Below are 11,505 nucleotides of genomic sequence, written 5' to 3'. Positions count from 1 at the left end.
AGAAACCTGAAGGGCTAATTTTATCATATTTTGTCCGTGACTTTTGGGCTGTTATAAATAGAATAAATATGATTTTTGTGGGTCATCTTGTCTGAAAAGGGACAAAATTAAGAGCATTGAATACACCACTTGTTTTGGAGCTTTTTGGAGAGATTCCAATACTTTATCTTCATTCTAAGCTTTTATAACTTTCTCTATTGGTGTGTTCTTGTATTTTAGTATGAGTAGCTAACTTAAATATTAATGTTGTGGACCCTAAGTGGGTATAATATTAATGGGTGTTTACCATTGAATATATATATATAATGGGTGGTTAATTTCTATTCATTTATTATGCTTCATTTATGATTGATGGTTGCAAACATTAACTAGTATCTTTTACTTGGAAAAGTGGGTTAGGGTTTGTAGAATTAAATAGCAAGAACTCAAGGATTTAAACCTTATTTAATAGAATCACTTAGGAATAAGTAGGTTCTACTTGGCATAAATTGGTTACTTTTACTTGTAGCTCTTTTATATTTGGGAAAGTCATAAAGAGGAAATACTACCTAACTATTAGAAAATATTGGGTAGTCATTTAGGAACTATTTATAAATCAAAGGACCTCATATTAGAAATATATCATATTAACATCGATATCATTACATTCCATAGAATGGGATACAACCTTGGTTTTTTAATCCAATTAATCAATTCTCTTAACATAATAGCTTCTCTTAACAATTCACAATTACCAAACTCTTTCCAAACTAACGGAGTAGAATTACGGCTTAAGTCAAATGATGCACTATTCAAGTAACCTTTTCACACTTATTCCCTGTGGGATTCTATCTCAACCTAGTTGATTTATTATATTTGACATCGGCCGCCTTACACCATTTATATAGGTGTAATTTGAACATATCAGGTGCAGTGGCTGGTGCGGGGCGACCCGTTTAGTATTTGGGATGGCGGAATTTCCTAGACTGGATATAAAAAGGCAGTGCAACTCTTTTCTCTTTCAATCTAGGAGATATCGCCCACTTTTACTCATGCAACATGCTCTCAAACCTCCTTTAGAATTCCCAAACAGTCTACGGCAAAATGAGAGGCGAACCTCATAGGATCCAGCATGAAGAAGCTTGAAATTGTCATTGTAATATCAATCATCTTGTGATATTGATTTTTGAAGAGTCATTGGAGGCGGAATTAATCATCATAGGAGCATAAGAATTTAGAATCTATAACTAGTTCTTCAAAAAGGTATACAAGGTAACTTTCTTTCTTGGCATGATTCGGTATAAGCGTCTCTCTTTCTAAAGGATTTCTATATTGTAAGATTGATTTTCTTCTAAGTCCTCCTCAATAACATTATTCCCGTTCTTGTACATTCTTGCTTGTACCATATCTTTCAATTCTGAGCTATTCCTAGATAATATCCTGAGATTGGGAAGTATGATTCATTCCAAGTTTAATCTTAATACTTCTTAAAATGATATTGCATTACACTTATATATATATATATATATATATATATATATATATATATATATATATATATTTATTTTACTTTATCGAGCCATGTTATACATGGCCGGGTACGACACCTATTGTGCAACCACTGATCAGTTTAGTATGATAAAACATAATATGTGATGTGAGGATACCGAGTCCTCTATGAGGCCAGGTACGGAGTGATTTGATATGAGATACTACCGAGTCCTCTATGAGCCAGGGTACGATCGATTTCTCATGAGACCAGATATGCTGAGTTCTATTGAGACCGGGTACAATCGAGATTTCTTGAGGCAGGCTACGATGTGGTAATAACATGAGACCTTACCGAGTCCTCTATAAGGCCGGGTAGGATAAATGATATGATATGCCCCAAAGAGCGGCTGAATAATACTATCTTATGTATGTAATGCATAGCCCCAGCGAGTGGCTTCACTTTTTACAAAACTTGCATGTATTTAAGATTCACGGTGTCCATAGTGTACACCTCCCGGTGGCTTATCTTCGGTATCTTGGTTAAAATTATATATTCATATCTCTTAGGTTATGTCATTGTTTTGCGTATCCTATCAGTATTACATACTCAATATATTTTTCGTATTGACGCTCTTTTCTTTTGGGCGCTATGCTCATGCCCACATGTACAAATAGACCTAGTGACGTCCCTCCCCAATAGGGTGTTCCTTTTAGCGGTTGACTGTCGCACTCCACTTCTCTAGAGTAGTTGTTCAGAAGTCGATAAGTACTGAAGTGTATGTTTCAGTTGTTTTGGGTATGGTGGAGCCCTATTCCAACCAAGTTGTACATGTATATATATTTTGTATATTCTTAGATGCTTGTAAAATAGTGCTCAAACGTGTGTAAATATTATTAGAACCTTCTTATCGATGAATGTATATTAACATATATGTTCAATGTAAAGCATCTTCCATAGCCAATGATAAATATTTGTTAATACTGGTGTGTTGTTGGGAGGCTTGGTCGGCCCAAGTTCTTGCTGAGAGACTTAAGTATGGACATAGGTTCGCAGGAACCTTAGAGCATCGTGTGCCGATCCTACCTTTCGAGGTTGGGGTATGACAGTTTCTATCCTTGATTCTATATTTTTTAGGATCTGGTAGTAGGAGGCTGAAGGTGATTGGTAAGGAATAAGATGGATTATATGTGTTGAAGTCTCACTAGGAGAATAAAATAGAAGACGATAGTAGATCTATGGTAGTAAACAATTGATAAAACCTGAGCTTTGCGATAAGAGAATAGATCATGTTCCCATGGCTGTGCTAAGAAAACATCCTAGTTTTCTGAGTAAATATAACTTTATGATATATCAGTGTGATGTGTGCCCCTGTCTAAGAAAACTACAGTTTCCTTTCCTACTAGTACAAATAAAGCTACTGAACCTTTTTCAATTACTGCATATGGATGTATAGGGCCCTTACAAAGTTGCTGCTAATAATGGAATAAGATGTTTTCTTATAATTATGAATTATTTTTCTTGATGGACTTGCACTTTCATGATGAGGGTTAACTATGATGTGTCTAGTTTATTTAAGTCTTTTATTCCCATGATTTTGAATCAGTTTGAGAAGCATATCCAAATTGTTAGATCTAATAATGGTTCAGAGTTTAAAATAGCATTTATGGAGAATTATACAAAATTCATAGGATTTTTTATCAAAGTTCTTTCCATATACACCACATCAGAATGGAGGGGTTGAACAGAGTCATAAACACATATTGAAAATGGCCAGAACTATTGAGTTTCAATGTTGTTTGCCTAGTGAGTTTTGGGGATGCTGTATAGAAATAACAATCTATATTATCAATTAGATTCTTTTCATTGTGCTAGGATATAGATCACCTTTTGTATATATATATCATAGAGTTCCTTTTTTGTCCTACATGAGAATCACAGGCTGGTTTTTCTATGCAACTACATTACCTAGGCAAGACGAATTTAATCCTAGAGCTATTGAGTCCGTTTTACTTGATTATGGGTAATATAAAAAGGGATACACATTATTTGATCTTGTGAATAAAATAGTGTTCATCAGCAGAGATGTGATCTTCCATGAGTCCGTCTTTCTTTTAAAGGGGCTTTAAAGGATTCTAATTCTCTCTTTCTAGAAGTTGATTATGTGGACAGGTGTTCTGTGGGTGCTGAACTCTACACTGCAAATCCTGCTCTCCTTATTATAACTCCTTGTACAAACTCATTTACTTTGTTGCATGCCAATCCACCTAGTTGAAAGGAGTCAATTATTCAGTCTATGCCATTTGAGGATAAAAATGTTATACATTAGGCTGAGGTGGCTCCTATCTCAACTCTAACTTCTAATTTGAGAAGGTCTGATATGCCTCCTAAACCCCAATATGGATGAAAGAATTTTTAACACCTGCTGCTTAGCACGCATCACTGACTTGTTAGTGTCCACTTTTAGCAGTGATAGACTATAGTCCATTGTCCTTACTAGGTTCTCCGCTGAGGTTTGACCTAGGAGTTCTGCACAAGCTGCAAGAGATCCTAGATGGGTAGAGGCTATGCAGGCTGAGATTAAGGTATTGAAGGATAACAAAACTTGGGAACTAGTCTCTTTACCTGAGGAAAAAAAAAGCAATAGGGTATAAATGAGTTTATAAAATCAAGTATAAATCTAGTGGAGAGGTGGAGAGATTTAAAGAACGAATGATGACTAAGGGATGCAGTTAATAAGAGGGACTTGACTATCTAGAAACTTTTTCCCTAATGGTCCAGATGGTAACTATTAGAGAAATGATTTCTATAGTTGCAATTAAGCATTGAGACATTCACCAAATGGATATTTATAATTCCTTCTTACAAGGTAATCTTAATGAAGAGGTTTATATGTCATGCCACACGATTTCAGTAATACACAAGTGAAGGAGCAGGTGTACAGGTTACTCAAAGTCCGTTTATGGGCTTAAACAGGCTTCTAGGCAATAAAATATAGAGCTCACTACTTCTTTGGTGTCATTTGATTTTGTACGGAGTCCCTTGGATCATTCCCTATTCACCAGAAGATCTAATGAAAATTTTATGGTGGTGTTGGTATATGTGGATGATTTACTTATTACAGGTGATAATTCTATTATTCTTCATGAAGCTAAAAATTCTTTACAACAAAGTATTTTTATCAAAGACTTGGAAGAGTTATATTACTTTTTGAAAATAGAATTTGTTAGAAGTTCAACTGGCATTCTCATAAATCAAAGAAAGTATGCACTTGAGCTTATATATGATATGGGGGTATCTGGTGCCAAGCTAGTAGGAGCACCTCTTGAGCTAAACTAAAAATTAATTATTGCTGAGTTTGAAGGTCATTTTGGATTGACAACTGATAAGGCTCTCACTAATCCAGGTCCCTATTAAAAGTTACTAGGCTGGCTGTTATATCTAGCAAAGACATGCCTTTGCACATAGAATTTGCTAGAAGTTCATCTGGCATTCTCATACATCAAAGAAAGTATGCACTTGAGCTTGTATCTGGCATGGGGCTATTTGGTGCCAAGTCAGTAAGAGCACCTTTGGAGCTAAACTAAAACTTTATTAGTGTTGATTTGGATATTCATTTTTTATTTACAACTAATAAGGTTCTCACTATTCCTGGTCTCTATCAAAGGTTACTAGACTGGCTATTATATCTCCAAGTGCATGCCTTTTCAGTATAGTGTGTCAGTCAATTCATACATTCTCCCATAATATCTCATAGGGAAGCAACTATGAGGCTTGTCATATATGTCAAGCAATCTATTTATTTGGGAATCTCATGTTATCTTATAATATAGACTATCTTCAGGCTTTTTGTGATGCTGACTGGGCCTCTTGCCCAATACAAGAAGATCAATCATAGGTTATTTGGTTAAATTTGGGAACTTTTTTTGATTTCTCGGTAGTTAAAAAAGTAGTCTACCATATCAAGAAGTTCTGATGAAGCTGAATATAGAGCCTTGCTTCCACTATTGTAGAGCTTGTTTGATTGATTGGTCTGTATAAAGAGTTGAATGTGTGTGTTCAGTTGTCTATTTTTTTCTTTTGTGATAGCAAGTCTGCTCTCCGGATAGTTGCCAATCCTGTGTTCCATGAGCAAACCAAGTACATTGGTACTGATTCTTATTTTATACGTGAGAAAATGTGATATGGTCTAGTTCATCGACCTTCTTCAGAGCAACTAGTAGATATTTTCAGCAAGGGACTTACTATACTTCAATAAAATTATTTGGTGTCCAAATTAAGGATGAAGAACATATTCATTTTCCTAGCTTGAAAGGGAAAGGGAAGGGGTGTAAAGGAGATCAATACTTGTACAAGTATTCATTTGTGTATCCATGGCTAGTTACTCTAACCATAGTTTAGTGTGGTTAGTCAGCTAGCTACAATTGTTAAATTAATATCTGATTGGTTCATGTTAGTTATACGGTTAATAATGGTTAGTTAGTTGTATAAAATTATATGTAATATCTGTATCAGTTAGAAAATTTAATAGAACAATTATAATTTTCTCTCTATACAACTTCTTCCCCAATGTCACGACCCGAAATTTACTAGTTGTGATGGCACCTAATCCAACCCTTTAGGTCATCCAATTAATAGTTAACAAAATTCTAATAAAATAAAGGTGACCAACAAATGCTATATCTGGATTCCATACAATATCCCAAGGACTTGTAGTACAAGTCATGAGCTATTAAGATATGAAATAAATACAACTTCTGTTTGAAATGTACATAAATAGAATTCAACTCTAAAACTACCTAGAGACAAATGGTAATTTCATCCAAAAGGCACGGACATCTTCAGAGTCAGCTCCCGTCATCCATCGCAGCTCAGCTCCAAGATCCGCACGCAAGGTGCAGAAGTATAGTATGAGTACAACCGACCCTATGTACTCAATAAATATCTTTACTAACCTCGGGTTGCATGCCCAAGGCAATGCTTTTTGTAAATTGAGATGGATTGATTATCGCTATCGTACCTCCTCCTTGTACAAGTTAATGCTGGGGCAGTGCTGGTGAAGTAGTGACAAGGAGTCTTAGTTAAAAGATACTCACTGATATAACCTGTGCAGTAAACTAGCAATAGAACAATACTACAACATAACAGAAAAGAGTACACGAAACGAATATGCGAAGCAGTAAATGATTACTAGAAGAAATCACGATTTAATATTTCACAATATCTCGACCAATCCTTTCCATAGAGCGATAACCAATAAAGCACGATAGTAAATCCATAACTCTCATAGTGTGAGAAATATACTCAAGATATCAAGTCAATGGCATGGCAACACTCTTCGTGCATTTATCTCATCCTCAACAAATATACGTACAACAGTAACAACCGGGTGAAAGAAATGCCAATAACAGTAATGACAAAATGAAAAGTACACAGGTAGAAATAACGAACAAGGCCGTGCATATGGACAACGGTAACAAACTAGGTAGAAGGCATAGAAATAATGACAGCAATTAGGAAAGAAGAATATAAATTTCACTAACTTGTATAGTTATAAGGCCTAGGTGTAGATATATCAAATAAGAGGGAAAGCATTATCTTTATGAGCTAACAAATAGAAGGCATGAACAACAAACATGATATAAAGATTATACGAAAGTGCAACAAATGAGAAACGACATAGATGTAGATATAACAACAAGAAGGAAAACATGATATTTGCAAGTTAAACAGATAGAAGGCATGGGCAACACAACAACAATTGAGATAGAGGACAAAGACAGAATAACAACGACAAGTCACATAGATAACATAGGTACAACAGTATAGCTCAAGGTAAAGGCATGAACGTACACACAAGAAAAAGATATCACAACATAATGCATGTCCCTTGTCCCCGCCTGCACTAAACACCCTTCGTGCTATGAACACATGATAATATAAAAATATGATAATATAAATAAAATAGCACTGCATCACCTTTCGTGCTTTTACTCTCATCCTCACATGATAATGTAAATGAGAACACGATAATATAAATGAAATGGCCCGGCATCACCCTACATGCTTTTACACTCATCCTCACATGATAATGTAAATGAGAACACGATAATATAAATGAAACGGCCCGGCATCACCCTACATGCATTTACTCTCATTCGTACATGATAATGTAAATAAAATGGCACGACATCACCCTTTGTGCTTTACACTCTTACTCACATGATCATATATATGCAATGGCACGGCATCACCCTTTGTGCTTTACACTCTTCCTCACCAAGCATATGTATATCAATGACAAGCAAGGTAGGAAGCATGAATAACATCAAGGAGAGTGTTGAAGCGAATATTCCAAATAAACATCAACCACAACTTTCAAGCCAATAACAATTCAATAAACCTCAAGTACTTTATTGTTCAAGTATTTCGACAAGTCTCAAAAATGATGTTTAACTCAAGTACAAAATACAATATCTCAAGAATAACAGTCGTAGCGATGTATTAATGATTAAACATAGTGATGACCGAATTTAACACATCAACGGTTTCACAAAAATCCATCAACATTTAATCAAGTTATAATAAGCCAATTCTCGATTTCTAACCATTAATTTAATATTCTTAGTAATATAGAAGTCAAGTAAGACATGAAGCAAGAAGGTCACATAATTCTATACGGCACAATCTGTAAGGCCCCGAGAAATATTTCCTAAAAATCAGGGTTCGGACTTCTTGGATTGAACAGTACGCTTGGGAGTTGAAGGAAAATATTTTGCAGAAATAGACATTTCTGCGGCTGCATAATCACTCTGCGGGCTACAAAATGGCAGTAGAGTTAAGCAACTACTTGGGGCATCTTTGATGTCAATTTCACGGCCAATTATGCAACCGTATTACCATTTCGTGGGACGCACTTTTGTCGCACAATCAGCCTTAGAATATTTGCGGGGGGAGATTCTGCGGCGCATTATGCGACCGCAGAATAGGTCTATGGGCCGCATAACTACCGCAAACCAAGGCAAATTATTTTTCCAGTTTTTGGCACCAAATTATGCGGCCGATATGCGGATTGCATATCCATTCTTCTATCGCATATGCGACCGCATAACCTATTCTAGAGCTTCATTTTTTGGGTTTTTATAACCCGACCCTACTTCGTTAAATAGACAATTTGTACCATTTTGAGCTAAAATTTGACATTCTTAGAGTGAGAGAGTGCCCTAGAGCGAGAGAGTGATCTTCAACAAATTGTCCTTCAATTCTTGCTTGAATCTTTGAAGATTAACAAGGAAAACTCACTAGGTCTTCATTCTAAAGGTAAGATTCTACACCCTAACACTCAATTTCGAATTTTGTCTAGAATTGGGTAATTAGTAAGATAATTTTTGGGTATGGGAGTTGTCCATCTTTTATGCATGTGTTATCAAAGGGTGTAAAAAGATTGTGAGATAAAAATGGTAGAGAATGGATTGGGGAATGATGAAGTCTTTCACAAAAAGGGCCTTAAAAATATTAATGCACACCTAGTGTTTGATGATGTGCTCAAATGAGCTAGAATCATGACCATCTTCCTAATTTTGGTTCAACTTGTTATATTTCTAAAATAGTTGTACTCCTTTGTATCTTTTAGAGGTTTCGTAGACATTGTGTGGGTTGTATGTCGGTGTTGGGGGAAGTCAAACAATTTATGGTTATGTTTGAATGAATCACTTGTTCCACTTTAGCCTATATAAAGGTGTGTATTTTGAGATATTAATGATGAAGAAACGAATAGAAAGGTTTTGGTATTTTATTCATGATCTCCCTATTGTCTAATTAATGAATATATGTCACCTCTTTTTCCATGAGTGCGTTTGTGGTAGAAAGTATCTAGCAGGCTTGCTCGGCCGGGTTCACTCGATTGAGCGGCGGTCGCGCTCTCCGAGTTTGGGGCATCATAAACTTGGTATCAGAGCCAAGGGTTTTAAAGTATCCTAGGATGTCTCGAAGCCATGTCTAGTAGAGTCCTCCTTATCGGTATGTTGTCGACCACATTTATAAGTTGGAGACTACTTGGACATTTAGGAATAATACCCTTCTTTGATATTCTGGATCGTGCGATGAAACTGATTGTGAAACAGTTCCTCCTCTAACTCGTGCATTCCTTTAACTTTCAGTACATGGCACCTAAGAAGAGAGCAAGAACTGGCCAAGGAGTCAATGTTGCCTCAGGAGTGGCAGTTGACCCTTTATTTGATGATGCAGGTGATTACCCGATGGGCGAGGATAATCTCCCGACTGCTACACTGCCTGATTCCACTACACCTGACCAGGCCACACCAGTTCCTGCACCTACTGAGGGTGCAACGGTTCCTCCAACTGATATTCCGGTTCCACCTCCAGCACCAGCTTCCGATTCTGGTATTTCTGACGGGGATCTTAGGGGAGCCATCCAGATGCTGACACAGATAGTGGCTTCTCAGGCCCAGAGATCAAATGTTGCACCCACTCCTTCTAGCCAACAAGGGGATTCTATTGGTTCTAGGGTGAACAGGTTTCTTCAGTTGGATCCTCCGATGTTCACAGGTGCTAATCCCAAAAAGGACCCACAGGACTTCATTGATGAGATGCATAAGACTCATCGGGTTATGCGCGCTACTGAGATGGAGGGAGTGGAGTTGGCCGCCTACCTCCTAAAAGGGGTGGGATATTCTTGGTTTGAGCTGTGAGAGGACTCTTGGGAGGAGGGGAGCCCTCCAGCGAGGTGGAGTGAGTTTGCTGACGCTTTCATGGACCATTTCTTGCCTGCCGAGACTAGGGCAGCCCGTGCCACAGAGTTTGAGAACCTTAAAAAAGGTAGTAAGAGTGTGTGGGAGTGTCACATGGAGTTCGTGCGCCTGTCAAAATATGCTATTCACATGTTGCCGACTATGGAGGCTAGAGTGCGTCATTTCGTGCATGGCCTTAGCCCCTTGGTTATAAATGAGGCCGCTACAACTGCCTTGAATTTTGATATGAACTATGGGAAGATGGTAGCATTTTCTCAAGCTACAGAGAACCACAAGTTGAAGAACAGAATGGAGCGAGAGGGTAACATCAAGGCTCGGTCCGCGGGCAACTTTGGGGAGTCATTTGGTGGGGGAAGATCAGCTTTTAGGGGAGGGTCATCGGGGCCATCCCAGTCTTTTGCTCAGTCTTCAGCCAGTGCACCGCCATCAGGGCCCAGTCAGTAGTAGGGGAGTCGTTTCAGGCCCAATCAGGGCAGCAGGGGACCCCACCAGCAGAGCTGATCATGAGGGAGATTACAGCAGCAGCGGAGGCCCCCATGCCCCAGGTGTGGGAAGATGCACTCGGGGATCTTCTACATGGACCTACCCATATGTTACGGGTGCGGATTGAGGGGTCATATTCAGAGGGAGTGTCGTTCATCCCGCCAGGGTGCGGGCAGGGGCACAACGCATCCAAGTAGTTATGCAGCTGCTACATCTTCAGCACCGCCTCCAGCTCGATGTACTCCAGCACCAGCAGGGCATGGTGCAGCTAGGGGTGGTGCGTAGAGTTCAGGAGGAACAAGCCGTTTCTATGCTGTGAGTGGTCGCCAGAGTACAGAGGCTTCTTCAGATGTTGTCACAGGTATATTGACTGTCCAATCTCATGATGTATATGCTCTTATTGATCCCAGTTACACCTTGTTCTATGTTACCGCTTATGTTGCTATGGAATTTGGGATAGAATCGGAATAACTTCCTGAGCTGTTCTCTGTATCTACTCCGGTTGGCGAGTCTATTGTGGCCGCACGGGTTTATAGGGGTTGTGTTGTCAAGGTACGTGGTCGGTACACCGTGGCCGATCTCATTGAATTGGGGATGGTCGATTTTAATGTAATTATGGGAATGGATAAGCTCGATTGCCGAACTAGAACTGTGAGGTTTGAATTTCCAAATGAGCCAGTTGTTAAATGGAAGGGGGATAATGTGATGCCAAAATATAGGTTTATTTCTTACCTTAAGGCCATGAATATGATTAATAAGGGGTGTATCTATCATTTGGTACAG

The sequence above is a fragment of the Nicotiana tomentosiformis genome, chromosome 4 (assembly GCF_000390325.3).
Source record: "Nicotiana tomentosiformis chromosome 4, ASM39032v3, whole genome shotgun sequence".
NCBI lineage: Eukaryota > Viridiplantae > Streptophyta > Magnoliopsida > Solanales > Solanaceae > Nicotiana > Nicotiana tomentosiformis.
The sequence above is the reverse complement of the archived record's forward strand: the minus strand, read 5'-3'. Positions refer to the sequence as shown.